The sequence below is a fragment of the Microtus pennsylvanicus genome, chromosome 2, assembly GCF_037038515.1.
Source record: "Microtus pennsylvanicus isolate mMicPen1 chromosome 2, mMicPen1.hap1, whole genome shotgun sequence".
NCBI classification, from domain to species: Eukaryota; Metazoa; Chordata; class Mammalia; order Rodentia; family Cricetidae; genus Microtus; species Microtus pennsylvanicus.
The window spans coordinates 25,805,810-25,832,676 of NC_134580.1; the positions used below are offsets into that span (position 1 = coordinate 25,805,810).

A 26,867-nucleotide genomic window follows, 5' to 3' on the forward strand; every position below is an offset into this window, starting at 1 on the left:
TTAGAACCGTGGTTCCATGGCCTTGAGCCTCAAGTGACACAGGATGAGACAGTGGACAGGTGACTGAGCAGAGCAACTGCCTGACTGAAGCTGGAAGCAGAATCGGGGGAACCCAGGACGAGATACATCCTTCAGAGGTGTTAGTGGTGGTCAGTGTCTGGACCATGCACATGCTCCCAGACTCTTGGCATCTTTTTTCAAGGAGTTTGAAAAGATACACACCCAAGAAGCAAGACAGTTCTACTAAGATCAAAGAGAAAGCACAAATTTGGGGTGCACAGCCCAGAGAAGCAGAGAGCCACCTGAGTGAGCGAGCACTCAAGGGCCACGGAGTTCAGTAGATAAGGGGTGTAGTGAGGGTGGTTTCCCATTTAGATGTCCATGTGTGAGTTATATGACCTTTTCCCTCTGCCTTGTAATCTGTTTATTTATCAATCTTGGATGAACTTAACGCCCTCTGCCTTGTAATCTGTTTATTTATCGATCTTGGATGAACTTAACGCCCTCATGATCCAATTACCTCTCAATAATGCCACCAGCTGGGGACCAAACATGGATTTGAGAGAGAGGACGTGTCATGTTCAGACTTTAACATCTGATAAGATTCATGTCCTGGGCCCAGCAATGGCTCAGCATGTAAAGCTATTCACCAATTTTGATAGTCTGAGTTTAATCCCTGGGACCCATATGGTGGGAAGAGGACAACTGAATCCTTCCCAAAAAGCTCACATCCTAGTGCTTTTTACTTCTGAAATTAAAGTGTTTTTATTCATTGCATTGGGGGTCTTGTTGTTTTTGTTTTGTTTTGCTTTGCTTTTTTAAGACAGGATCTCATGTAGCCCAGGCTAGCCTCAAACTTGCTGTGTAGATGACCTTGAACATTTCACTTCCTACCTCTGCCTCCCAAGTGCTGGGATCACACGAATGAACCACCAAAGCCCCACAAGGTGTTACATTCTCTTGCCCAGACACCTTAGAACACTCAGGATGGGGTCTCACCTCTCTCTTGGCTTCCTTCCCTGAGGAAGGACTTCATCTTCTCACATCTTTCCTATCCCCGAGTGTGATGACTACAGAATCTCTGGTAGTGACTCCTAGGAGAACAAAGGGACCCTGCACCCACCCAGCGCTGTGCTAGATGGTAGAGGTACGCCATCGCTAGGCAAGCACGGTTCCTATTGAGGCAGGGCGGACATTTTCCTGAGGGAAATGGACCATCCAGTGGATAAGCAGCAGGGGGAGAGTGTTTTTAGAATACATTTGTTTATGAGTTGGTGAATGAAGTCCTCATTAGTCCTGCCTGGGCTCTGAGTGGCAGGAGCTCCTGAATGCCTCCCCACAGGACAGGCAGAAGCAGGTTCAAGGCAGCAAAGTCCAGGTAAACAGCAGGCTGGAAGAGGGGGTATAGTTAACATTGTGGGTTTTGTGATGCAAATACCCCCGCCACCTCAGATTTCAAACCACCGCAGTCACTTCCTGGAAATAGAACCATCTGTTCTTGTGAGCCAGCAGCCCCAGCACACCAGGGTTCTAGGCCTTCAAGGTGAGCCCAGCTGCATTCTTCTCCACCCACAACTTTGAATTGCACAAACTGAGAAAAAGCTCCCTCCCTGTATAGAACAAGATACATTCTACAGCCAGCATCCTTTTAGAAAAGAAAGGCTATTTTAGCTGCTATGGCGGTGTAGACTTGTAATCCTAACAGTCCAGAGACCAGGGCGGGAAGACTTAGAGTTGGTGGCCGACCTGAGCAAGACTGCTGCTTTCGTCACCTTGACACTAGCTAGAGTCATCTAGGAAGAGGGAGGCTCCATTGAAAATGTCCCTCCTTCAGAGTGGCCTGTAGGCTAGTCTGTGGGGTTTTTTTCTGGACTGATAATTGCTGTGGAAGGCTCCAAGCCCTGTGGTATTGCCACCCTGGGCAGGTGGTCCTGCCTAGGCTGTATGAGAAAGGGGGCTGAGCAGGCTGCAGCCACGGGAGCAGCAGGAAAGGGGGCTGGAACTTTGGTCACTCATCTTCACAAGGACAGGCTTCCTGGCTCCAGCATAGATGTGTGTTCAGAAACCAGTGGCATTTGCATAATTTGAGGTAGAGGTTTTTCCCCTTCCAGGAGTCAAAAGGTCATCCCTTTGGGCCCCTTCCCAAGCCCAACAAAGAGTTTGGTAGCTTCAAGAAAAATGGGTTTCAGCTGGGCGGTGGCAGCACACATCTTTAATCCCAGCACTCAAGGCAGAGACAGGCGGGTCTCTGTGAGTTCGAGGCCAGCCTGGTCTACAAAGCAAGTTCCATGACAGGATCCAAAGCTATAGAGAGAAAGAGAGAGAGAGATGGAGAGGGAGGGAGGAAGGGAGGGAGGGAGGGAGGGAGAAAGGAAGGAAGGAAGGAAGGAAGGAAGGAAGGAAGGAAGGAAGGAAGGAAGGAAGGAAAAGAAAGGGAAAGGAAAAGAAGAGAAAAAAAAAAGAAATGAAAAAATGGCTTTCAAGACCTGAACAGGCCCGTTGTCACTGTGACCTCTGTTGCTATCTACAACAAAGCCAGCAGGGGACGGTTGACCTGTCAGCTTGTCGCCTCCAAAGTCAGTGACTTCTCAGGTCAACTGAAAACAGGGTCTCCAGAGCAGGAGTTTTCAGGGCTTCTTCAGACTCACCCCTGGCTTTCAGTCTTGCCATCACAGAATCTTACCTTGACTAGGCTCCTAAAAGGACTTCTCATGGTGTTTCATTGGCAAGACTGGGTCGGTCACCTGAGAACACCAAAGGCCGACAGATCAAGATCTCCACGCCTGCTTAGCTCCGTCCCTGGTCCCTGGCGCCTCAGAGGCCACCAAACCCGCGGGCAGGAGCGCTCGAGGGCCAGTTCTGCTCGGCTGTGGGCTGCTCACCCCCAGGCCCATCGTCACGCGCACACAGTTCACGCATGGGCAGGGCTGCCAGTCAGGAAGGTAGAACCACAGAACGTCTCCGAGGTGGCTTCGGAAGACCTGAAGAAGACTGTAGGTCTCATCTGGGACCCAGAAACTGATGGTAAAGTGAGTAAACTGGCCGGCAGACAGGAAGGAGGAGGACACGGGAAATGCTCTGGTGTGGAAGAGCACCTCCTTCCCTGCTCCAAAGGAAGGACACGCCCAGTTTCAAAAGAGATAGCGTGAGAAAAAGAGACAGGGGTGTCTTAACTACAGGCATCTGTGTGTATACCTACACGTGTTCCTGACCTCAGTCTGTGAATTTAAAACATTTTTTTAAATGCATCATATTTTTTTAAATTTCATTGTTTTTATTTTGTGTGCATGGGTGTTTTGCCTGCTAAGAGCAACCAGCGCACCAACCACTGCGGTTCATCTATTTTGGGGGGAGGAGGTGGGGATGCAGCTCATGCTGTAGCTTAGGCGGCCCTCAAACTCACAAACTTCTCAGCCCCCATCACATCAGTTTACGTTAATGTTTTTAATGTATTTTATTTCCCAGCTAAGATAAGGACTTAGCATGATAACAGAGCCGTAGACAATGGGGAAAGCATTCAGTATTCACTGCTAGAGTTTTATTTGTTGGTTTCCAGTGTAGCAGGGTCCAGCGGGTGTCCCTTGGGGGAGAGGGAAAAGTAGGTGTGGAACCAACGATGCAGGCACAGGGAACAGGTTGAAATAAGAAGCTCAGTTTATTTTAGGAAGGGGTAAACTGAGGTGATGTGGTTGCTGTTCATAGCTTCATGACACTTCAAACTTGGCTACAGTTATCAAGGCCTCTGGCAGACCCAGGCTTGCTCTACTGCGCATGCTCCTTCGTATGGGCTCTTAGTATCGCTGGCTCTCAGGCCTGTTAAGGCTTAGCCACCCCACAGTCCAGGCTGGCCCCAAACTCAAGGCAGCAATCCTCTGCTTCAGCCTTCTAGGTAGCTGAGATACGAGCCATTTCCTAGGTTTCGGGACTAAGTGCTTGCTGGAGTCGAGGACGTCTATCTCTGAGGATGCTTCTGGAAGCAGAAAGGCACCAGTGAGCGGGAGGGAGCCTGTCATGCAGACACGTGGAAGTGGTTCTCATGCTCTCATCCGGAGGGTAGGATTGCAAAGCAATCCATGCCTCTGTTGCATGGAGGCACTGGAGCAGGCAGAGGACCAAGAGGGCTGGGATGGTCAGGAATAGAAATTCAGAGGTCCATCCTCTGCTATTCGGTGTGACCGCCCACCTTCCCCGCCCCTGGTTATGTGACAGTCGTAAGTAAGCGCCAGGCTCCTGGTGCCCTTGATCACAGACACCTTTCTAGACTGCAGTTTCTCCATTTTCATTTCTGCTGCAGATGAGGTCACTGTCCACTTCTTTCCAAATTCACTGAAAGAGAAGGGGAGAGATACAGAGACAGGTTTATTTTTAATTGTGTTATATGTACACATGAGTGTGAGAGCCTCAAGAGAGCATTAGATCCCCTGCAGCTGGAGTTGCAGGTGACTGAGAGCCACCCGCAGTGGGTGCTGGGAACCAACTCCGGGGCCCCCTACAGAAGCAGCACTCCGCACCGTCTCTCCAGCCCCAGAGATAAGAAGCAGCTTCCACTTCTCAGCCTCCTCTGTGATCTGTCTCGTGTTGCTCCTCACGTGCGGTTCTTCCAGTGCCTCTGTTTGTTATTTTTTCCATTGCTTGGTTTCCCACCCCAGAGTCTGGAAAGCTCTCTAGAAGCAATCTAAGCAAAAGAGCAGGGATTGTGTTAGTAGAGCCTCAGAAAGGGGCCTGCCACCGACCTGTGCAGGGGCTGGTTTTCATGAGCTAGAGGAGCACATCCTGCTGGATGGGTCCAGCCACACACCAGCATGCCAGGCTTGGGAAACAGGGAATGCCCACTGCAGCGTTACTGTCTTGTGCCCTTGTGCCACGGATAACCTGTCTAGCCAGAAGGTGACCTGTTCAGAGAAGAGCCTATAGCCTTGCTTAATCAAATCCTTACTGCAAACATTATTCTCACACACACACACACACAAAGTTCTTTTTAAAAGCGGTCTTGAACACACATTTATTTTCTCCATTTTCAATGGCTTGTATGTCCTTAAAGACCACATAACGCTACACAGTGGTTTGCCGCTGCCAAGAGCTTCACATCCGACACACATGGCCTTATCTTCAAAGCCATCCCTTTGTTATTCTCTCTTATCTTCTCAAGTTTGTATTTCAGCAAACAATTATTGAAAAATGGATTAGGAGCCAAACTCTTGAATCCTGTTTTGTTTCTCTCCAGCTGGGCATTTTCACTTCATCTGGCCCTGCAGTGTATCCTTGACAGGCACAGGCAAGATGTTCCTGGGCTATTCAGCCATCCCTCGGGGACAGCTCCCCGCAGCTCTCCCAGCTGAGCCTGCCTGGTGCTCCCCTGGACCACCGGCACTGTCCTCAGCAAGCCCCACGCTCACGTCAGTTCATTGTGTTCAGTGTGGGCAAGGAGTCCAGTGTCATTTGAAGAAATGCCTATTTATTAAACTCTACAAAGAAAAAAAACTCAATATTTTATCCATACACATCCTTACAGTTTAGAAATATATTAGCTCATGTAATTCTAAGTTGGAACTTCTATCTGAAAAACAAAAATTAGGGTTGTAACTCAGTGATACAGTGCTTGACTAACACACATATGGCCTTGAGTTCAGTCCCTGGTGCTGGGGTGGGGGGGATAGGAAGAATAGGAAAAGGGAATTAATTTAAGCTAGTAAAATTCAATTATCCTTGAGGCTGCCAAACCTGTATTTTTACATGAGTAATAATTGGTTTGTAAAACAAAACAAGTTATAGGCCTGGAGAGATGGTTCAGTGGTTGAAGGTGCTCATTGTTCCTCCAGAGGGCAGTTCGGGGCCTGGAGAGGGGCAGGGCTTGGGAGGGATGGAGCCTTGGAGGGAGGGGCCTGGAGAGGGGCTTCTAATCCTGTCTCCAAGGATCTAGTGCTCTCTTCTGGTCCCTGAGGGCACCTGAACATATATGGTACATGCCTGCTTTCTCATGAACATATGTGCGCACACACACACACACACAATTATTTTTCAAGGGAACAAGTAAAAGATCCCCATCTGTGGGCCTCAGGCTCCAGAGTAGTTCCACACCCACCCCGTTCTGGCCATTTCGACCATTTCCTCTTTGTCTGGTCTCCAGCCTTTTAGCTTCCACACTTTACCTCTTGTCTCCTTTGAGGCGGTTCCTCTTTTCAGCTCCCTGCCCACTAAGGATGAACTGAACGTTCTAGACTCTGTGTACTAGATACCCAGGCCCATTGTGCCTATGTTGATTTCTGGAAGATTCCCCCTTGATCTCAGGCAGCCACCCGAACCTCAGTCTGAGAGACCTATGTTCTAGTCACACAGAACATTACCCTTCTCCAGCGTGGAGAGAGATGTAAACTCACACCCGCTGCTCTGCCTGTGTCAGGGCTGGCATCTCCATGGCAGAGGCAGCAGGAGGACTGAGCCTCCTCATGCAGCCAAAGCCAAACAGCATCACCAGATGCCACCCAGTGACCCCAAAGCCCAGGACCGTCTGCTTTCATCCGTCTGCCTGTCAGCCCCTGCCGGCTCTTCAGTGCCATAATCTTGTTAAAGTCCTCAGACCCAGCTTCTCCCCAAATCTCGATTGCTTTTTAGTTCTGGATTCGTTCGCATTCAGCATCTCTACTGTGGGGTCGTAGAGGACTTTCTCTCTCAAGCTTTATCTTGGTCTTCCCCAGGCGTGTCACACACCCACACCTGAGCTCACTCACACTCCTACAGTAGGCAAGCTAGACGAGGCCACCATTCCTTTACACCTTCTAGGACTTTCTAAGATCCACCATTTAAGCAGAGATTCTCAGCTAGGGCACACGTTACTTGGAACCTCATCAAGTTCCACCCCTTGACTCCCACCCCAGGATCTGGACTGAAGCAGAATTCCTGGGATGCGGGCCTGAGCATAGATGTTTTGATTTTAGGGTGTTTGTTTTAGGTTTGGGGTTACTGATGAGAACCTCACCTACCTTTCTCTTTGCAATTCACACATTGCCATTTCCTGAAGCTGACTTCCAAGGTGCTGTATGGGATGCCCAGCACAAAGCTTAACAGAAAAACGTCTCCCCTCAGCCTCCTTAGGTCATCCCTGGAGAACTCCATGTCACCTTTGTGAGGTCCCCATCACTCCAGCTCACTGTGAATGAATGAATGGCTGCTGTCTCTCTCCCCATAGATCCAGTTCCCTTTATCTTTACAGTGTCTAGCCTGCGGTAGACAGGAATGGAATGGCTTGTTGATAACAGAAAGAAATTAGAATTTTGCTTTGTTTTTTTAAGATTTTTCAGATTTTTTTAAAGTATTTATGTATTTATATACAATATTCTGTCTGCATGTGTGCCTGCAGGCTGGAAGAGGGCACCAGACCCCATTACAGATGGTTGTGAGCCACCATGTGGTTGCTGGGAATTGAACTCAGGACCTTTGGAAGAGCAGGCAATGCTCTTAACCTCTGAGCCATCTCTCCAGCCCCGATTTTTCAGATTTTTAAGTGTGTGTATGTGTCCACATGTGGTGTGTGTGTGTGTGTGTGTGTGTACATGTGTATGTGAGTATAGAACCTGAGAGCCAGAGGTGTTGGATGCCCTGGAGCTGGAGTTACAAGCAGCTGTGAGCTGTGTCGTGTGGGTGCTGGGAACAGAATTTGGCTTCTCTGGAAGAGCAGTACAGTGTTCTGAAGTGCTGAGCCATCTCTTTTGTCTCAGAACTTAGATTTTTTTTTTTTTGCTTTCACTTTTCTTTGATATGAAACTTAATGAAATACACTGTTAAAAGCGGTGTATTTTTGAGGCTGCCAATCCTTCTGTGTTTTTTACCTGAGTAATAATTGGTTTGTAAAACGAAATTATTGCAGGGTGAAATGGAAAGAAATATTTGCTTAGCTGGAGAGAAGAAGCTGTGCTGCCTACCCAGTAGGCACCACTGATGTGGATTTCTGTGCAGACGGCTTGGCTCTGTGGATCTGGGTATCTTAGATCCGAGCAGGTCAGTTATTCCAAGGTTCCGGAGAGGCCCTATCTGAAAAAGACGTGGGCGGAGGGGAGAAACAGAGACCAAGCAAAGTTCTGTTGTCAAGGTCTCACTTTATTAGTGAAATGGTTGTGGCTTATACAGCCCTTGAATGAGGAATTTGGCTTGGGATGGGGGCAGGGGCATGGCAAGGGCAGGAAGGGACCTTGCCGTGGCAGCGAGGGGCAGCAAGGGTCACAAGTCGACACACCTAGTGTTCTCTACGCAAGCGGAATCGTTCCTTTTGTGATTCCAACCACAAACAATTCTCTAGATAGTTGGAATGTGGGGCGGGTTCCGCTAACAAATAGTTCTCAAGATAGTTGGGTGTGGGGCTTCCCGCAAACATCCTTAGGACAATAGTCCCTGCTATAATCTTTGGGAAAATGGCTCCTGACACATCCTCACACAAAACTCTTCGGTGTCTCCTTCGCACAAAAAGCACCCAGTGGAAGTCCCAGCGGGAAGGCGAGGCTGGATAAACATGAAGTTCAGTTTTGATCTTGTAGCACAGGTTTGTCATCCTTAACCTATCTAGACTCTGCTACAACCCAGCCGCAGCGCAGCGTTGATCCATCATTGAGTCCTGCAGAGCTGCTGACCCCAGGGTTCTCCACAGGGGCAACTATGCCCAGTGTTAGTGTTGTGCTCAACACTCTTCTTACAGGATTCCCTTTAACCCTTGGCTCCATTCCTTGAGATGGGGACTGCCGTCATCCTCAGCTGAGAAAACGGGCTCAGAGAGATAGCCAGATGTGGTCCAGTTCAGCTAGCTCCAGCCTCCGTTCCTCTTCTCTATGTCTACATCACACCTCTTCGTGGCTCCATCTTTGCAAGGAGCTTCCACGCTTTGGGGCTACCCTGGCATCTGAGAGGTACGGCCCCTTCAGTGCTTCTTCCGCCGTCTCTTGGTTTTGCGTGCCTCTCCTGGCCCACAGACTGTCCCAGAGTTGTTTGATTTATGCTGTTATTTCTGGCACTTACTCTAGGGGTGTGAGATCAGTAGATAACATGTCCGTGTCAAGGTATGACCCCTTAAACTTGTCCTCATTTAGTTCTCACAACTCTGGGAAGTAGAACTCTTCTCAGTTTTATAGATAAAAGCTCAGAAAGGTTAAGCAATTGGCTCAGTTCCCAGAGAAAGTAAAGAGGGAGCCATGTTTTATACCTAGGCATCCACCTCTCTCCAGCCGTCTTGCAGGGCCTGTAATAGGACACGAGGGAACTCGTGCACTTCCCTGCGTGCGATTCTGCCCTGGGCCTCTCTTCTCCAGTCACCGTCACTGTCATTTTCCTGCACCCCACAGCCACCAGCCCAGAGCCGATTCCTGCCACTATTCAGGCGTATTACTATTGCAGTCGTTAGAAAACCTACAGACTGGTAACCCCTCCAAACCAAAGATTAAATATAAGGATGATTTTTACGTATAAGTATCTCTGACCTCCTTTAAAGATATAGGCAGACTTCGCATGCCTGGCCCGCAGCAGCTCAGTGCATCGCCCTTTAGGGAGTTGGACCTTTCACGTAAATTGCAGTTTGAGGAACACACACTACTACAGCCCCACCGACCACACGAGGCAGCCGGCAGAGACTCTCCAGGTGTCTAGCCTTGTGTGTGGCTCTACCTAGCTGGCCCTGGGTCAGCTGCTCCCATTAGGCCACACCATCCTTTCTATAACCTCCACATCTGACTGCTAACGTAGGTGTGTCTCCCTGGCGCCTGCCTGTGCAGGTGTGTGAGGGTCTCCACAAGTCCTACAACTAGTGTAGAGCCACACGTGGCTGGGATGGGGGTCTCTCCACAAGTCCTAGAATTAGTGTAGAACCACACGTGGCTGGGATGGGGGTCTCTCCACAAGTCCTAGAATTAGTGTATGACCACACGTGGCTGGGATGAGGGTCTCTCCACAAGTCCTAGAATTAGTGTATGACCACACGTGGCTGGGATGGGGGTCTCTCCACAAGTCCTAGAATTAGTGTATGACCACACGTGGCTGGGATGAGGGTCTCTCCACAAGTCCTAGAATTAGTGTATGACCACACGTGGCTGGGATGGGGGTCTCTCCACAAGTCCTAGAATTAGTGTATGACCACACGTGGCTGGGATGGGGGTCTCTCCACAAGTCCTAGAATTAGTGTATGACCACACGTGGCTGGGATGGGGGTCTCTCCACAAGTCCTAGAATTAGTGTATGACCACACGTGGCTGGGATGGTGGGTCTCTCCACAAGTCCTAGAATTAGTGTATGACCACACGTGGCTGTGGGATGCCTACTGACACAAGACAAATGTCTTCAAAGCAAATAAAAGCAATTATTTTTGGCAGTCTGCACAGACCCAACAATGGGGCTTCTCAGAATATTAAGATTTCCTGCTCTTCTGGGAACCCTGGAACAAAGTACTCTGCTGAAGATTCTCAGATGCGCTGCCAAGAAGATGGGCTCCCTGGCAGGGGAGTTCTGTGTACTATTTAAAGAATGGACCTTATACAAGAGAAGCAGTGCGAGGTGGCCAGGGTTTTCACTGAGGACAAGGAGGGTAGCCATGTGGCAGAGTCAGACAGGAAATGAAGCTGTGTTCAAAACAACACTGGCCATTTGCCCTGTTTGGAAATTCCATTTAAAGTTATTGAATTCATTTTGAGTGCTGTGAATTATTTATTAATGCTCTATATTTAACTTGTTAAATGAAGAATGTGTTCCTGTAAGGGAAAGCCTGTTTCAGTCTATTGCAGATAGTCATGAGACGTATTTCTAAAAGTTAGAGCGTGGTCCCAAGGGGCCCAGTGAAGAAACCAAAACTTTTCTACTCATGTTATCTTTGTGGTAGTTTGGTATCATGGTGGCTGTGCATTTGATTCTCTTCCCTTGCCATCCCTTTTCCCTCTTCTGCTCGTCCTTCTAAATTCATACAGAGGCAGTGACTCCCTCTGAGCCTGCTCGTGTGGTAGAGGCAGACCATCTGGGAAGTGTAGTTACCATGGGTGACCAGCTACAGTGACAAACACAAGGTTTGTAGTTATCCAACTATCATCCTGAGGCAAGGAGGCCTAAGAAAATAGACCTTGATCCATCCACTAGAGCCAACTGGGATGTTTTGTTCATTTTGAGACAGAGTCTCATGTAGCCCAGGCTGGCCTCAAACTAGCCACATAGCTGAAAATGACCTTGAAGGTCTGGTTCTCCATCTCAACCTCCCGAGTACAGGGATTATGGGCTTGCATCACACATCACACACCAAGATATTTATTCATTGATCACTTTACTATGCCTATGTGCATAGTAACAACTGCTAAACATGTAAGTTCCCTTATGGTCAGATTTTTTTAAAGCCATTTTTTTTTCTGGACATTGGTGATGCAGATTAGGCATCACTAATTCAAAACTCCAGAACTCTTTTGAGTACCAGGATGATGCTACAGCAGACAAGTCACTGCTGCAGAATTTGCTGTCTGCACATAATCATTGAAAATATTGAATAAAATTACCTTCAGGTTATGGCTATAGCATGCATATGAAATACATATGTTTCTTATTTATACTTGAGTCCCATCTTCCATATCTCATTGTGAGCATGTAAATTTTCCAAAACTTGGAAAATCCAAAGTTCAACACACTCTGTTTTCAAGAAATACTCAATCAGGACTTGGCCTTTAACTGTCTGCTTAAGGGACTGGAGAGATGGCTCAATGATTAAGAACACCTTATTGCTCTTTCAGAGGAGCAGGGTTCAATTTCTAACACCCACATGTTGATTTATAGCCATCAGTAACTCTTACTCCAGGGTATCTGATGCCCTCTTCTGCCCTCCTCAGGTAACAGGCACCATGTGATGTACAGATATACATGCAGGCAAAACACTCATAAAATAAAATGATTAAATATAATTTAAATTGTTTCAAGTCTGCTTAGGTTTTTGTTTTATCCCTTTATAATTCTTCCATATCTTCCAATATTCTGTCTGTCCAATGTTCAGTAAGATCAATTTAACAGAGATAAGTGTCTTGAGATGTAGTCTATAGGATACAAATAGACCTCTACAAATACTGCTCTATACACAGTTAGTGCTCAACAAATAATAAATATTACATCAGGGGGATACTGTATAGCTTTACTAGTGGAAACAGTGCAAGCATGCAGTTAGAAGGAAGAAAAGTGGAGGAGCAGAACGTTCTCGGCACGGACAACAGGCCAACTGGTCAATCTCTTTAATATTTTGTAAACCTTAGATGAAATAGAAAAATAAAAAGTACACAAATTGACAGTCTATAAAATAAATCACTAGGGCATGTGATAACATATCTACCCTCATTCATAATAAAAATGTAATAAAACATAAAGTATATCAGAAAGAGAAAAGTTATAAATTACTAATATCAGACAGAGCAGCATTGCTGCCTACGTGGCGCACATTAAAAGAATAGCCAAGCAATGTGAGGAAGATGTGGACACAAGGGTGCTTGCCTTGAACGATAGAGCTACTGCACACAAGCAGAAATGGCAATTGGAGTTAGCCATCATCTAGGAAATAAATGCAATTAGTCATCGACAACCTTTCAAAACAGAAAGCACCAGGCCCAGATATGCCTAGGGGGTCGAATCTACACATATAGGGAGATCTCACCAATTTTCCCATCTTCCCAAAACCAGAAGGCTACGGGACACATCCTAACTTACGCTGAGACCGGGCGGCATTGTTCTGTTACCAGAAACATGGCCTCAGTGAAAGAAAAGAACCTGTGGTGTCTTCTGTGCACAGACACCAGAATCTTCCTCAGAATATTAGTAACTTAGTTCCGACAATGTATAAAACAGTTATATAACCATGGTCACGTGGGTTTGATTCCAGCCACATGAGGCAGGTTCAGTTTGCTCCAAAGTCAAGTAATGACCCAATTATTTATTGATTATATTATGATAAGTGTGTCCCTATAATCCCAGCACTTGAAAGGTAGAGACAGGAAAACCAGACTGCTTTTGAGATTGGTCTCAGTTATGGTGTGAGTTCAAGACTACTCTGGGGTACATGAGACACATCCCCAATTTATACAGAGCTAGGCATCAATTCCATAACTTTATGTATTTGAGGCAAGTTCTCTACTGACCAGCCTACATCTGCCTTTCTTTTCTTTTCTTAAAGATTTATTAGTTTATTATGTTTATATGTATACATATGCCTACCTATGTACCTGCAGGACAGAAGAGAACACCAGATCTCATTACAGATGGTTGTGAACCACCATGTAGGTGCTGGGAATTGAACTCAGGACCTCTGGAAGAGCAGCCAGGGCTCTTTACCTCTGAACCATCTCTCCAGCCCCTGCCTTACTGATTTCTAAAACAGAAAAAGGACCAGAATTGACAGCTCCCTAAAACCAGATGTACAGATGGCAAACACGTACATGAAAAGGGGCCCAGCCTCGTAGGTCACAAAGACAGACCTAATGCTCCTATTAAAAATGGTTCAAATCCAAATCCTTAACTAAACCAAATGCTGGTGAGACTGTAGAGCAGCAAGAACTCACCTTCCTTGCCGGTGGGCGCAAAGGGTACAACTAGAATACTGGTGTGGAATATTATTTTAAGGTGTGTTACTTTTGTTTATGCTCAGGAACATTTGTTTAATGATGCAAACATGTGTCTGATTAAATAAAATTCACCTGCGGTCAGGAGGCTGCATCAGCAACTAGTGACAGGAAGTTGTAGGGAGGAGCCAGATGAAGAAGGGTTTTTAAGGAGGAGCTAGAAGAAGCACAAAAACAAAACGCCTTGGGGGACACGAGGTGAGCTGCCTGCTATTCAGCCTCTCTGGGGAGCAGACTTCTATGTCAATCTTTAAATCTTGAGTTCTTTTGAGGAGCAGAATTTCCTCAGGCTGCAATTCTTGCTGCATAACCAGTGCTGGTTAGGATAGCGGTAGCTTCAAAGGCAGCAACAATGAAAAAAGAGGACCACAGGAGACAGACCAGTTGTTCCCCTCGAAGCCAAGCACAGTCTTATCCTAGAGCTAGGCAACTGTGCTTGCTGATACAACCCGGCGATTGATACTTACCCGGGAAGGGCAGGCTGGAGTAAGTGGGAGGAATGACTGCCTGGATTTCTCAGGGAGAAAGGTGGGTGTCAAGGTAGAACACAGAGGGGATTTCTGGGAACGAAATTCCACTCTACAGTACTGTGGTGGGAGGCATTTAAACAATTACTAAAACCCCCAGAACTGAAATTGTTTTAATAACATTTGTTTTTTTTAATGATTTATTTAACTTTATTTTATATGCATTGGTGTGAAGGTATCAGATCTTGTGGAACTGCATTTTCAGACAGTTGTGAGCTGCCATGTGGGTGCTGGGAATTGAACCCAGGTCCTCTGGAAGATCAGTCAGTGCTCTTAACCACTGAGCCATCTCTCCAGCCCCTTTAATAACATTTGTTTACCATGCATGTGGGGGTCGGCTAATAGAGTCAGGTCTCCCTTCTACTGTGTGATGCCCAGGGAACAACTTGGCTTGTCAGGCTTGGCAGCGAGTATGTGAGCTCAAAATGCATGGAACGTTCTAGCACAAGGCATGAATCCCAGTGTAAACTCTGAACTTCAGTTAATAAAATAACAATAGCAGTTTGTTCTACAAACTTCAGGATGTCAGGGTCACCCTGGTGTCAAAATGTCACTTGTGCTGAACACAAGTATAGTAATGTCAACCTGGATCTAAAGCTGTGAGCATGTGGGTTATTGGTGCAGTCCTAACGGTGTTATTGTGTTCCTAGTCCTTAACAAAGGATAGAAACCTTGTTTGTTTTATTGAGACAGAGTCACAATACATTATCTAACCTAGCCAGGAACTCTTTCTGTTTGTTTAACTTTTATTTACTTTTGGAGGCTGGAGAGGTGGCTCAGCAGTTAAAGAGCACTGGCTGCTCTTCCAGAGGTCCTGAGTTCAATTCCTAGCACCCACATGGTGGCTCACAACCATCTACAGTGAGATCTGATGCCCTTTTCTGGCATGTAGGCATACATGCAGACAGAACGCTTATCTAAAATATATATATAAATAAAATGTTAAAAAAAGAAAAATTTATTTACTTTTATTTTATATGTATGAGTGTTTTGCTTGCATGTATGTCTGTCTATACAATATGTGTTTGCATGGTGGTCACGGAGGCCAGAAGAGGGAGTAATATCCCCTAGAAGTGGAGTTATAGCCAGTTGTGGGTTGTCATGTGGGTACTGGGACTCAAACCCTGGTCCTCTGCAAGAACAGAAAGTGCTTTAACCACTGAGCCATCTCTTTCTGCAGCCCCGCTAGCCTCGAACTCTTGAATTCAAGTGATCCTCTCCCTCAGTCTGAGCATCAGGAAGCAAAGGTCTTTAAGTTCATCTTCAAAGAGTAATATGTGTAAACACAACTATTGCCGTGAAACTAAACCACAAAGCTCTGCCTAGCTGTGAAAATTAAGACACAAAATCAGTGACCAGATCCCTCTATTTGTGTTCCAAGTACTTAATTATCTACAGTCACCAAAATTACCGCACATAAAGCTGATTAGCACATCGTATACTTAGGAGGTCCTTGGGTTTAGGGAAGCCTGCTTTCGGCGTGTTACAAAGACAAATGAGAATTTATCAAGGACTCCGAGTATTGGATAGAAGTGTAGATTTTTGCCACGGTTCGGGAGGTGACATCATGTCAGCATCCATCCCGGCACTGGTGAGACCCTGAGAGATCATCTCAAACTCACCTATCACTACCTTCTTGCAGAAGCACGTGGGATTCCAGTCAGTCTGGACCACTCTGCATGTTACCTAGGAAACCATTATTTGTTTTTTCTGCAGCTAGAAGAAAAAGGTGAGTAGAGAAGGGCTTCAGAATCCTCTATTACGGGCTGTTTTGTAGCTCCACGGGGCCTCACTGCTTGCCTGGCTTCTATCCCCTGCTCCAGTTTGATCTGGATCTGCACTGTCCGACCACTGCCCAGACACAAGGCAATATCGGCAGAGCCTCAGAGTGTTGGGTTTTCATCTGTGCTTGCTGCTTTGTGTTTTGTGCATGTTTTGGAGCCAGTGTTTAAAGATCAGGGTATAGCTCATAAAGCCTTTATCCGCTGCCTGTTCCTTTGAAAACCTGAAGTACCTGGCAGTACTGAAACTGTAGCTCCTCACAGGGTAATCTGCTAGAGCAGAGCGGCTGGACACTTAGCTGGGCCACAGGGTTCCATTAAGACTGCTCATCACCTACTGCACCAAGGCAAGGCCGGGACATTCCCTGATCTTCCCCACAGGAAGCGCTAATCTCCATTCACCAGCAGGACACTCCCATTCCTGTGGGAAGTGGTCTCTTTTCCCACATCTGGATGAGATGCGGAGAAATAAGACAGACAATGAAAAGGTTAAGGAAAAGCCAGGTTCTGTTGTACAGAATGATAATCTTCACCACTTACAGAATGATGAGTTCAAGGACAGCTTGGACAACTTACTGAGACCCTGTCTCAAAAAGTAGAAAAGCAGGTTATGGATACAGCTCAGTGGAAGAATGCTTACCTGGCGTGTGCAAAGCCCTGGGTTCAACCCATAGCACTAAAGCAGATAAACAAATGGATGGATGGATAGGTAGATAGATAGATAGATAGATAGATAGATAGATAGATAGATAGATAGATAGGATAGGTAGATGAATATTGTATTAAGCATGGTATTAAATCTTAGCATGTAGGAGGCCAAGGGAAGAAAGTTGTTATGAGTCCAAGGCTAACCTGACCTACCATAGTGAATACCAGGCCAGCCAGGTCTACTTAGTGAGACTCTGATTAAAGGGGGAAAAAAAGATCAGTCTTGGAGTGAGTGTGCAACAGGAAGCCAGCTACTGAGACAGGACCCTGCTCGTTCCCTCTACTTTTCCTCATTTCTGCTCCCTGCAGCTTTGCAACTCCGAGTCCGGCCTCTAGGGACCTGTGTTCTGGAGTGTGTGCTCCACTCCGGCTTCACTCCCAGCTCTAGCTTGCTGCCTGCCTCTTTAATCCATTTGTCTCTCATGCGTCTGGAAGTTAAGGTTCTCGGTGACTCTTAATCGCTCCTACAAACCGACCTTCCTCATTCTCCCCCTCAGTCCTGATTCCTCTTCTACACATGGGCCGTCATGTTTGTTTCTAATTCGATAGTAAGTGCTATCTGTACACTGTGATTCTTCACATAAATGCATCAGAACACTCTGGCTCTTCCTCCCTAACCACCCCATACTCCTTAGAGCTAGTAGAACTGTGAAATAATATAGCCAATTACCTTTAGGAAAAAACAAAAGAGAAGAAAGGCCATGGTCTTCGGTTGGTTATCTTGAAGCCCTTCAGTCAGCGCCCAGCACCAGGCCCACAGCTTTGCTCCCTCTCTGCTGGAATTCCTTTACCTGATCGAGGAGGCAAAAGTTCTCTTTCACTTTCTCCAGCCTCTTTACCAGAACCAATCACTTAAAAATAAGAGATTTGGGGACTGGAGAGATGGCTCAGTGGTTAAGAGCATTGCCTGTTCTTCCAAAGGTCCTGAGTTCAATTCCCAGCAACCACATGGTGGCTCACAACCATCTGTAAAGAGGTCTGGTGCCCTCTTCTGGCTTGCAGACATGCACACAGACAGAATATTCTATGCATAATAAATAAATTTAAAAAAAAAATAAGAGATTTGGTCTGGGTGAACTGGTGCATGACTATAAAAAAAAGCCTGAAAGCAGGAGGATCAGGAGTTCTAGGCCAGCCTCAGATACCTGAGCCCTTGTCTCTAAAAAGAGCAGAGGCAGAAGGATTGGGAGTTCAAGGTTTGACTAAATAGGGACTTCTGCATGGGACCGGGAGGGTAAGTGACTGTCTGAAGGGGGAGGAAATCAGGTGTTAGTTTATTGTTGTTTGGTGTTAGTTTGTTGTTGCAAAGGCCTTTAATTCCAGCACTCAGGGAGGTAGGGGCTGGTGGATCTCTGTGAGTTCAAGGCCAGCCTGGCTTACAGCCAAAGCTACACAGAGAAACCCTGTTTTGTTTTGTTTTTTTTAAAAAAAAAGACAGCTCATCCTATGTATCCCAGGCTAGCCTTGAACCCATGATCTTCTTGTCTTCATCTTCACAGTGCTTAGAAAGAGGTGTGAATCAAGCATGCCCAGTAGAATAAATACTCTAAGCTTTGCGGTTGGGGGCCATCAAGATGTCTCAGTGGGCAAGGGCACTTGCTACCAAACCTGATTTGACCTGAGTTTGATCCTCAGAAATTACATGATGGAAAGAGAACTAACTCCAACAAGTTTTCCTCCGACCTCCACAGGTTCACTGTGGCAAACACACAAGACACACACCACACACAGACACGCAGACACACACACAGTCACACACCCCACACACCACATACACACACAACAAACACACGACACACATGCACACGAGACACACAGACACGCACGCACATGACACAGTCATACACACAACACGCATACCATATGCACACACAACACGTACACACACGACACACACGCACACCGTCACACATGACACACACAAACAAATAGATCTTTTAGATTTTGAAGATTTGTTTTGATGCATGAGTGTTTTGTTCGCCTGTATGCCATTGTGTGTGCCTGGTACCCATGGAGGTGAGAAGAAGGCAGAAGAGCTGCAGTTATGGATGGTTGAGAGCTGTCGTGTGGTTCCTGGGAACTGAACCTGGATCCTCTGTAAGAGCAAAAGATGTTCTCAACCACTGAGCCATCTCACCAGCTCCTGCCACACTCCCCCACTTTTTTTTTTTTTTAAACAAAAGGAGAGAGATTAGGCACAGTGGCGCAAGCCTTTAATCTTCAGAAGGCAGAGGCAGATGGATTTCTGAGTTTGAGGCCAGTCTGGTCTACATAGAAAGTTCCAACCAGGGCTACAGAGTGAGACCCTGTCTCAAAGATCAAACAAAACAAAAGAAAGAAAAAAAATATAGGCATTTAAAACACCGATCCCATGCACTTGAAAAGAAACGGAGGAAACCGATCTGATGTTGGCAGAGTGCTGCTCCACTCTGTGTCCCCAAACTACAGAAAGGGACACTAGATGGTTAACCCAGAGTCTGCTCACCCCAGAAGTAGCTTGCCTCATAGTGACCAGGGACTCCACAGACTCGTCCTGAGGACCTAGAGCCAGCTTTGCTGGCATCTGTATCAGAGGTCTCTGCCAGGCTTCGGAACTGCTGTCAACAGAGTCTGACAGCTCTGGCCTCTCATTAGGGCAGTGGGGGAAAGCCTGTCGGATCCCATGGTCAAGGCCCCTAGAAAAGAAAGAGGCCTTGGCCTGAAGGTGATATTCGGGTTGAGTTAGTTTAGGTCTCTAGACCAGATGTGTAGAACAAATGGGTCCTGATCTGTATTGGCATAGCTAGTCTCTTGGCTTAGCCGAGGTGAACTGGGAAGCTGGCATCTGGGTTCATCCTGTGGCCCAGAGATGAGCCACCTTATGAACTCCACCAAAGAGGAAGCCCCAACCACTGCCCTGGAGCAGCCCCAGAGGCTGCGCCACCCACTGCCACTCAAGGAAGTGCTGACTCTCTCCACAGGGCAAGGATGACTCGGCAATGAGAGCAAAGCTAAACGGAGCTCCTCTCCCTTTTCTCCTTTGGCCTTCCTTCCTCTTTCCTCCCCTGCGCCCAGCGATGGAGAGACTGGACAATAGGCTCTTCCTTGCGCGGACACGTAAGTATGCACCCCTCCCCCAGCACACACACACACCAGGCACAGCCCCCACCGACAAAGAGGGGCTCGGGCCTGTGATAGCCACATGAAACTCACCCAAAACATGCGGTGCCTCTTGCCATTCAGAGAGATAATCAGCGCCTGCTCTCATTTTCGCTAACAAACATCGTAGCAGGCCAGGGTTGCTGGAGTCTGTGGCCACTCAAACTCCCCACGTGACAGTCTCGCCTTCAGATTTTGCTGGCTCCCAGGGCGCTCTAAGCCCCCAGGGTTTAGGAGGGTTCCCCCAGGAATGTAATCATAAGAAAGCCTTAAATAAATGAGGTAAACGTTTCCCCAAGATCCTGACTCTTTGAGTCCAGAATTCCCTCAGATTTCTAAACCCACTGCCCCTAGACGTGGTGACGTACCGGAAACCGGCATAGTCAGTGGTGGCAGGCTCTGTTCCCCTCCAAATCAAAAGTCAAAACCGCCTCTTCGCTGCAGTGTTCCGGTGGTCGCAGAGGGCACCCTGTAGGCATGGGACAGGAGTGGGTTCAGTTTCCTGCTAAGTGCCAGGGTAGGCCAGGTGGGAGGTGGATTCATCTGGCGCGGCTATTTGAGAGGTATTTTCTTCCATGGACACTGCTTCCGAGTCTGTAGGTGGCACTAAAGGTAACAATGGATGTAAGATGTCTGTGTGCAAAAGAGGTTCTCAGGAAATGGCAGCTGCACCTGTTGATTCTGTAAACCAGAGGTACCGGACCTAGAGTGTTCGGAATTACTGGCACGGAATTTAATTATTACTATTAAAAGAATGCGGAGGTCCTGTGTTGGGGGCTGAGACCTGCAGTCCCTCTGAGGCGCCTTGATAAGGCAGGAAGGCTGGTGTCCAAAGATAACACGGCAGCGGCAGCGTGCGACAGAGGGAAAGTCAGGCGCAGAGTGATTCCTGTGTGAACTGAGGTGGAGGCCAGCGGAGTGCCCGGCCAAGGGAGCTTGTCGCAAGTCTCTGCCTCTGCTGGGTGACTCTGACTGGAGACAGCCCAGGGGCTGCGGACCTCAGAACCAGAAAATAAGATATTTCCTTCAGAATGTATTTTAAGTCCGATACTTAGAGCATCGCAAAGTTTACAAGAAACATTTCTTTGTCCTTCGCTGTTTTTTGTCATGTGTTTTATGACCCTGGTGCCAAGCACTGTGCCAGGAGAGAGGCCGCGGAGGGGTGTTTATCTGGAAAGGAAGAATGACATGCACCAAGAAACACCAAGCTGTCTCCTTCCTGAATAAACCAGTTCCACGTCCCAGAATGTAGCTGTGAATAGCATTTGAAAATGCTGGAACCTTTTCTATGAAAAGGCAGAGCTACCAGACGCCAGTGAGTTAGAAAATGGCTGTATCAGGGATCCTACTCTGTGGGCTCAGTAAGTTAAGGCTTAGCATTTTGGTTTTGGGAAAAACAAGGTTTTTCACCAAAAAAATACCCAAGTTGCCACTGGTAGAGTTAATTAATAATGCCACTTTACAGCACTAATTTTTAAATATCCAGACCTTTTTTGTTTGTTTGCTTGTTTTTGATTTTTGAGACAGGGTTTCTCTGTGTAGCTTTGGAGCCTGTCCTGGAACTCACTCTGTAGAACAAGCTGGCCTTGAACTCGCGGAGCTCCCGCCTGCCTCTGCCTCCCAAGTGCTGGGATTAAAGGTGTGCACCACCACCACCCAGCAATATCCAGACTTGTAAAATTATCAGTAGAGGGCTTGAATAGGACAAGTCAGAGATGAAAATGGAAAGCCATTTGTTTTTCAGAGAAAAGTTTACAGTGGAAATTGTGGCATGAAAGTAAAGGGGTGCCCTCCATCAGCTTCTGCTGCCCGCGTCCTCTTGGGTGTGCTTTTAGGCCTAAGGATGAAGCGTTTTTGTTTGAGTTTTTGACATAGGGTCTCATTATGTAGCTCTAAATTACCTGGGACCAGGCTGGCCTTGACTCTCTGTCTGTCTGTATCTCCTGGGTGCTAGGGTCAAAGGCATGCACCCCCATCCCTGACTAGGATAAAGCTTTGGCGTTGGCGTTAGTGTGGACTGAGCAACAGACGTCATGGTAACCAGGGAATAGCTAAGTTACTTGGGGACAGAAAGCATGTCACAGGTAGTATGTGATCGCTCCTAGCGTAGGGTGTGCTGAGAACACGCGGCTGCAGTGAGGGTCTGGGGGAATGGGATGTAGAGATTCAGATTTGCAGAATGAAAATTACTGTGCAACCACAAACATGCACGGACCTCTCAACTGTGCATCTAAAAACAGTCAGACTGGTGAAGGAGTGCGGGTGAGCGCAGCATGGAATCAGAACACACTGCCTCGGTGACTTGGAGTCCCCTGACATTATTTACAGGGGAGAGACACATTTCTAAAATAATAGAAGGCCTCCGGTCTCATGCAGTGCTTAGGTATCTTTTGCGAAAAGGCTTAGAAAAGAAAACCTGTGCCCGTGGGACCATGCAAGCTTGCTGCTGCGTGGTCCAAGCTCACCGCTGAGCCTGACTGCAATGGGAAAGGCTGCTCGGTCTTCTAAGCCTCGAGACAGCCTGTGTTATCCTTGTCCACCTGCAGAGTTCGTTCCTACAGGATGCTCTCATGACCGCTCAGAGCTGTGTTCATCACACAGGGTACTGTCAGCATTTGCATTTTACCTGTGGCTAATCAGGAGTTTTTGTTTTGTTTTGTTTTTGTTTGTTAGTTTTAAGACAGGGTTTCTGTGTGTAGCCCTAACTGTCCTGGAACTAAGTCTACAGATGAGGCTGGCCTCCAACTCACAGAGATCCACCTACCTCTGCCTCCTGAGTGCTGAGATTAAAGGCGTGCGCCACCACCGCCTGGCTCTGTGACTAAGTATTTAAAGTATTATTATGTATGATTAAAGTATGGCTGTTCATACATTGTTTGGAAACCCCATTCACAGTGTACTAGAGCCAAAGGACAGAGGTAGAAGGGGCCTGAGAACCAAGGAAAGAGACTGCTAGGTCCAGATTGCCCCATGGCATTTTATTGGAGACTTAATGGTTTAAGCAGCACCAAGGCAAGAGGATCCTAAGCTCTACAAGAGGAAGGCATCTCCTTGCTGAGCTGGGCCGTGGTCAACAGGATTGGATCGCCCTTTCTCAAAAACAATCTGGGCATCAGTGGTTGGCACGCCACGCTCGACTGACTGTCCTAATAACTTTGTTTGCTATAGAGCTTGGGATATCTGCCAGGACTGCCCAGTAGGCACACTGAGCCAAGATGACTGTAGGCATGTTGAGCTACACCACCCTCCACCTCCCAAACACGCAACCCCCACCACACACATACTACTTCCTCGAGTAAACTGAGATCCGTGCCGCTCGACCCTCACATTTAATAGCTGACACTGGGAAATGGGTCCACAGGAATCAAGCGTCCAGAGTCACGCTTGATTTGTGAGTCAAGGACTTGAGACCCTTTCTACTTTCCCAGCCTGCAAAGCCGGTGCTCTGAACCAGGAAGCCATGCGTGAGCCGAGAGAAGACTGAGCATAAAACAAAGATTCCAAGACAGCTTGTAGACAGTTTCTTGGGTCTCTCATATCATCCACCTCAAACATCCTAAGATCCTACTTAGCAATAACCAAAGAGAAATTGACATATGCTGATTTAGCACAAAATTTAGTTGTTACTAAGCTGGACTTTGTGAGATGTTTTAATTCAGCTCTCAAAATTTGATTTATTTATGTATAGACAAGGTTCTTACTGTGTAATCCTGGCTGGGTTAGAACTTCTGGTCTCAGTCTCCAAGTACCAGGATTATAGGTGTTAAATACCTGGCTTCCAAAGTCTTCTGTTTTCCAAGAAAGATTTATTTGCCGGGTGGTAGTGGCACAAGTCTTTTATCCCAGCACCCAGGAGGCAGAGGCAGGTGGATCTCTGTGAGCTCCAGGACAACCAGGGCTACACCTTGAAACCCTACCTCAATTTATTTATTATTTATTTATTTGTTTGTTTGTTTTTCAAGACAGGGTTCCTCTGTGTCACAGCCCTGGCTGACCTTGAACTCACTGCCACCTGTCTGTCTCTGCCTCCCAAGTGCTGGGATTAAAGGCGTGTGCCACCACCGCCCAAACAAAGAAAATATTTTGTGTGTGTGTCACGCGAGAAGCAGCCAGAGACGTAGGATTCCCTTGAAACTGAGTGTGAGCTGCCTGCCCAGTGCTAGGAACCAGACTCTGACCCTTGGTAAGAACAGTGCACAGGGTTAACCACTGAGCCATCCATCATCGTTCCTGTCCTCTCCAAATTCTTTTGTTATTGTTTTTGTTTTCTAAGATAGGTTCTTGCTAGGTAGCCCAGACGAGTCTCAAACTCATGGTGATCCTCCCTCCTCAGTCCTCCATGTTCTGGAACTGCCCACCTAGTGCACTGCCAGGTTAGGTTTAAATGGAAAGGAAGGTGGTGTTCATTTTGCAGTGCCGAGGATTGAACCCAGGGCCTTGTGCACGCTAGGCAAACATTCTCCAACTGAGCTACAGCCCCAACCCCGCACAGTTCTTCATATACTACTAGAGGAGGCAATTCATTATTATATATTAATTATTAATTATTCAAATGTACTTCTTGTTTTGCGAGGCAGTTTAAACATGTAGGTTTGACTGATTCGAAACAGATTATATAGACCAGGCTGGCCTCAAACTTTCAGTAATCCTCCTGCTTCTGCTTCTCAGTGCTGAGGTTACAGACACTTGATTATTCATATGTACTTAAAAGTACAAATTGAAAAAAAAAAGTTAAAAAGAAAGCCAGGTGGTAGTGTACTTAGCAGGCAGAGACAGGTGGATCTCCATGAGTTCAAGAACAGCCTGGTCTACCAGGTGAGTTCCAGGACAGGCTCCAAAGCTACAGAGATACTCTATTGCTGTGGGACAGTGGTCTATACCCTTGTATTTTAAACGCTTATTGGCCAGTAGCCAGGCAGGAAGTACAGGTGGGGCTACCAGGCAGGAAGTAGAGGTGGGGCAATGAAAACAGGAGAATGTTGGGAAGAGGAAAGCTCAGTCTGCAGTGGCCGAAAAAAAATACCAAGCCACATGGCTAACACAGACAAGCATTATGGGCTAATATAAGTTATAAGAATTAATAAGAAGCCTGAGCTACTAGGCCAACCAGTTAATGACTAATGTAGACCTCTGTGTATTTCTTTGGGACTGAACGACTACAGGACCAGGTGGGACAGAAACCTCTGTCTACACTCTGTCTCGGACTGGGGGCGGGGGATATACAAATTGCCAATTCTTGAAGAGAAATAACCAAAACTATTGTAGGTTATTATATTCATACAAGCAAGGAAAAAACATGGGTTTTGATTTGCTGAATTTGGCCGTCACTTAAAGGTAACCATGCATAGGTTTGAATGCAAATACCTGTTAGCTGAAGAAAATGCATCCCTATGTAAATATTGAATGGGCTGATTTCTGGCCACTCATAGTACCCATTCCCAGAAGAGAAGCACTGCTCCATCAACTAGAGAAGGTGGGTGAAATAGGTAAGCGTAAATTAGTCTGTGTCTGGGACTAATAAAGGTTTGATATTGAAGAAGCGCTAATTGGGCTAGGGGCAGAATGTTTGCTAAATGTCTGTGAGGCTGTGGGTTCCATATCCCAACACCACCAAAAAGGAGGGAGAAAAGCCCATTATTATTTTTGCCCTCATGTTAAAATAGGTCTCACTCTGTAATTAAAGTAATTGGTTAATGTAATTGTTTTCTGTGCTTGGATTTAAGTTAACCATGACTCTAAGTATGGATTTGTAGCATCAGCCTACGTTAATGCAACCAAAAGCAGAGCCCCTCGGCTGGAAAGGCCGCTCAGAAGCTGAGAGTGGTTCCCAACACCCATGTCATGCAGCTCACAACCACCTGTGACCCCATCTCCAGGGGGTCTGATAGCCTGTGTAGATTCTGCAGGTACCTGCACTCATCTGCAAAAACCCATATGCATACACATAAAATAATGATAATAATAAAATTATCCTTTAAAATCCCAACAGAGGCAGGTGGATCTCCAAAAATCTGAGGCCAGCCAGATCTACAAATGGGGTATGGCAAGCTAGAGCTATATAGTGAGACTTTGTCTCAAAACAAAAAATAAAATAAATAAAATAAAATAATGAAAAAAAAACCCTCACAAATGGCTGGGTGTGGAATGCTCCTATAACCCTAACACCGAAGAGGCAGAGGCAGGTGGATAGTGAGTTCAAGGCCTGCTCTAAACCTGCACCCACCTTGCTGAGAAAAACCAAAGAACTCAGCCAGCAGCCTTAGTGTGTGGTCCCTTCTTGTTGCTCTGCAGGTACAGCACGTCTCCCCCCCACCCAAGAGACATGTTCTACCCTCTGTCTCTTTCAATTTCTAATACCACCTTCCCATCCCCTCATTCCTGGTGGCCCAGATGTGTTCCTATCCAGGGCCAACCCCCAGTCACAAGTGTAATTGATAATCTGCCCTTACCAAGGCAAGGACGTGGCTCTAGTGTACCCACTTCCCCATTGACTGGGTCGTCCCACAAGCACACAAGCCTATGGTGGTAACTTATTAACTCAAAGAGAGGAGAATGAAGAGACGGGCCGTGGTGACAGCGTGGAGATCTTCATTCTAGACCCCTGTGGACACACTGTCCAGGTCTATGTTCTCATTCAGTCACTGCATTCACATAGTGCTTATTACGGCCACCATTTTACAAATGAAGAAGTAGATTTAGAGGGATTCGGTGACCACCAGGGTCATGGAACCATATGAGACTCCATTAGGTGTCACAGTCTGTTGGCCCCGCAGCCAGGCGGTCTCAAGTTAACTTATTCCACGACATCACAGCCTTGTCCTCCGTCCACACCACCAGTGGATGTGGAGTTAAATTCCTGGGAGCGTAAGTTTCAGTGCTCTCCACACAGGAGAACACAAACCTAGAGCACAACTAATAAAAACCCAGAGACAGAAATTGGAGTTCAGCCTGAAGGTCAGAAAAGCAAAACAGCCAGCCACCAGCTCTCACCTCTGCCTCAGTCTGAGATGGCGATCCTGCCTCCAGGAATCTCAGAATGAGACTGCGTGAGGGTTGTCTCCTCTCCTTATGGTCCTCTCTAGCGCACCCCTACTGCCCGGTTTCTATGG

General features: G+C 46.9%; 1 protein-coding gene and 1 long non-coding RNA gene across 10 annotated transcripts in view; one reads left to right on the forward strand and one right to left on the reverse strand.

The window, feature by feature from the left end:
* The window catches only part of Pced1b (PC-esterase domain containing 1B), a 166,401-nt gene that overhangs the window by 111,500 nt on the left and 28,034 nt on the right, over positions 1 to 26,867 (forward strand). For 7 of the 9 annotated variants that reach the window (XR_012909614.1, XM_075960482.1, XM_075960488.1 and 4 more), the window contains exon 3: positions 19,581 to 19,716. The gene's annotated coding sequence lies outside the window, so the exon portion shown is untranslated. Of the gene's footprint in view, positions 1 to 15,665; positions 15,861 to 19,580; positions 19,717 to 26,867 lie in introns of those variants that run through there. The other 2 variants (XM_075960489.1, XM_075960491.1) reach the window with 2 other exon arrangements.
* LOC142843307 (uncharacterized) lies at positions 3,620 to 20,505 on the reverse strand. The gene is made up of 3 exons (XR_012909615.1): positions 19,813 to 20,505; positions 17,291 to 17,411; positions 3,620 to 4,326 (listed from the first exon to the last, which is right to left on the reverse strand). It is a non-coding gene; the product is annotated as an uncharacterized LOC142843307 (long non-coding RNA).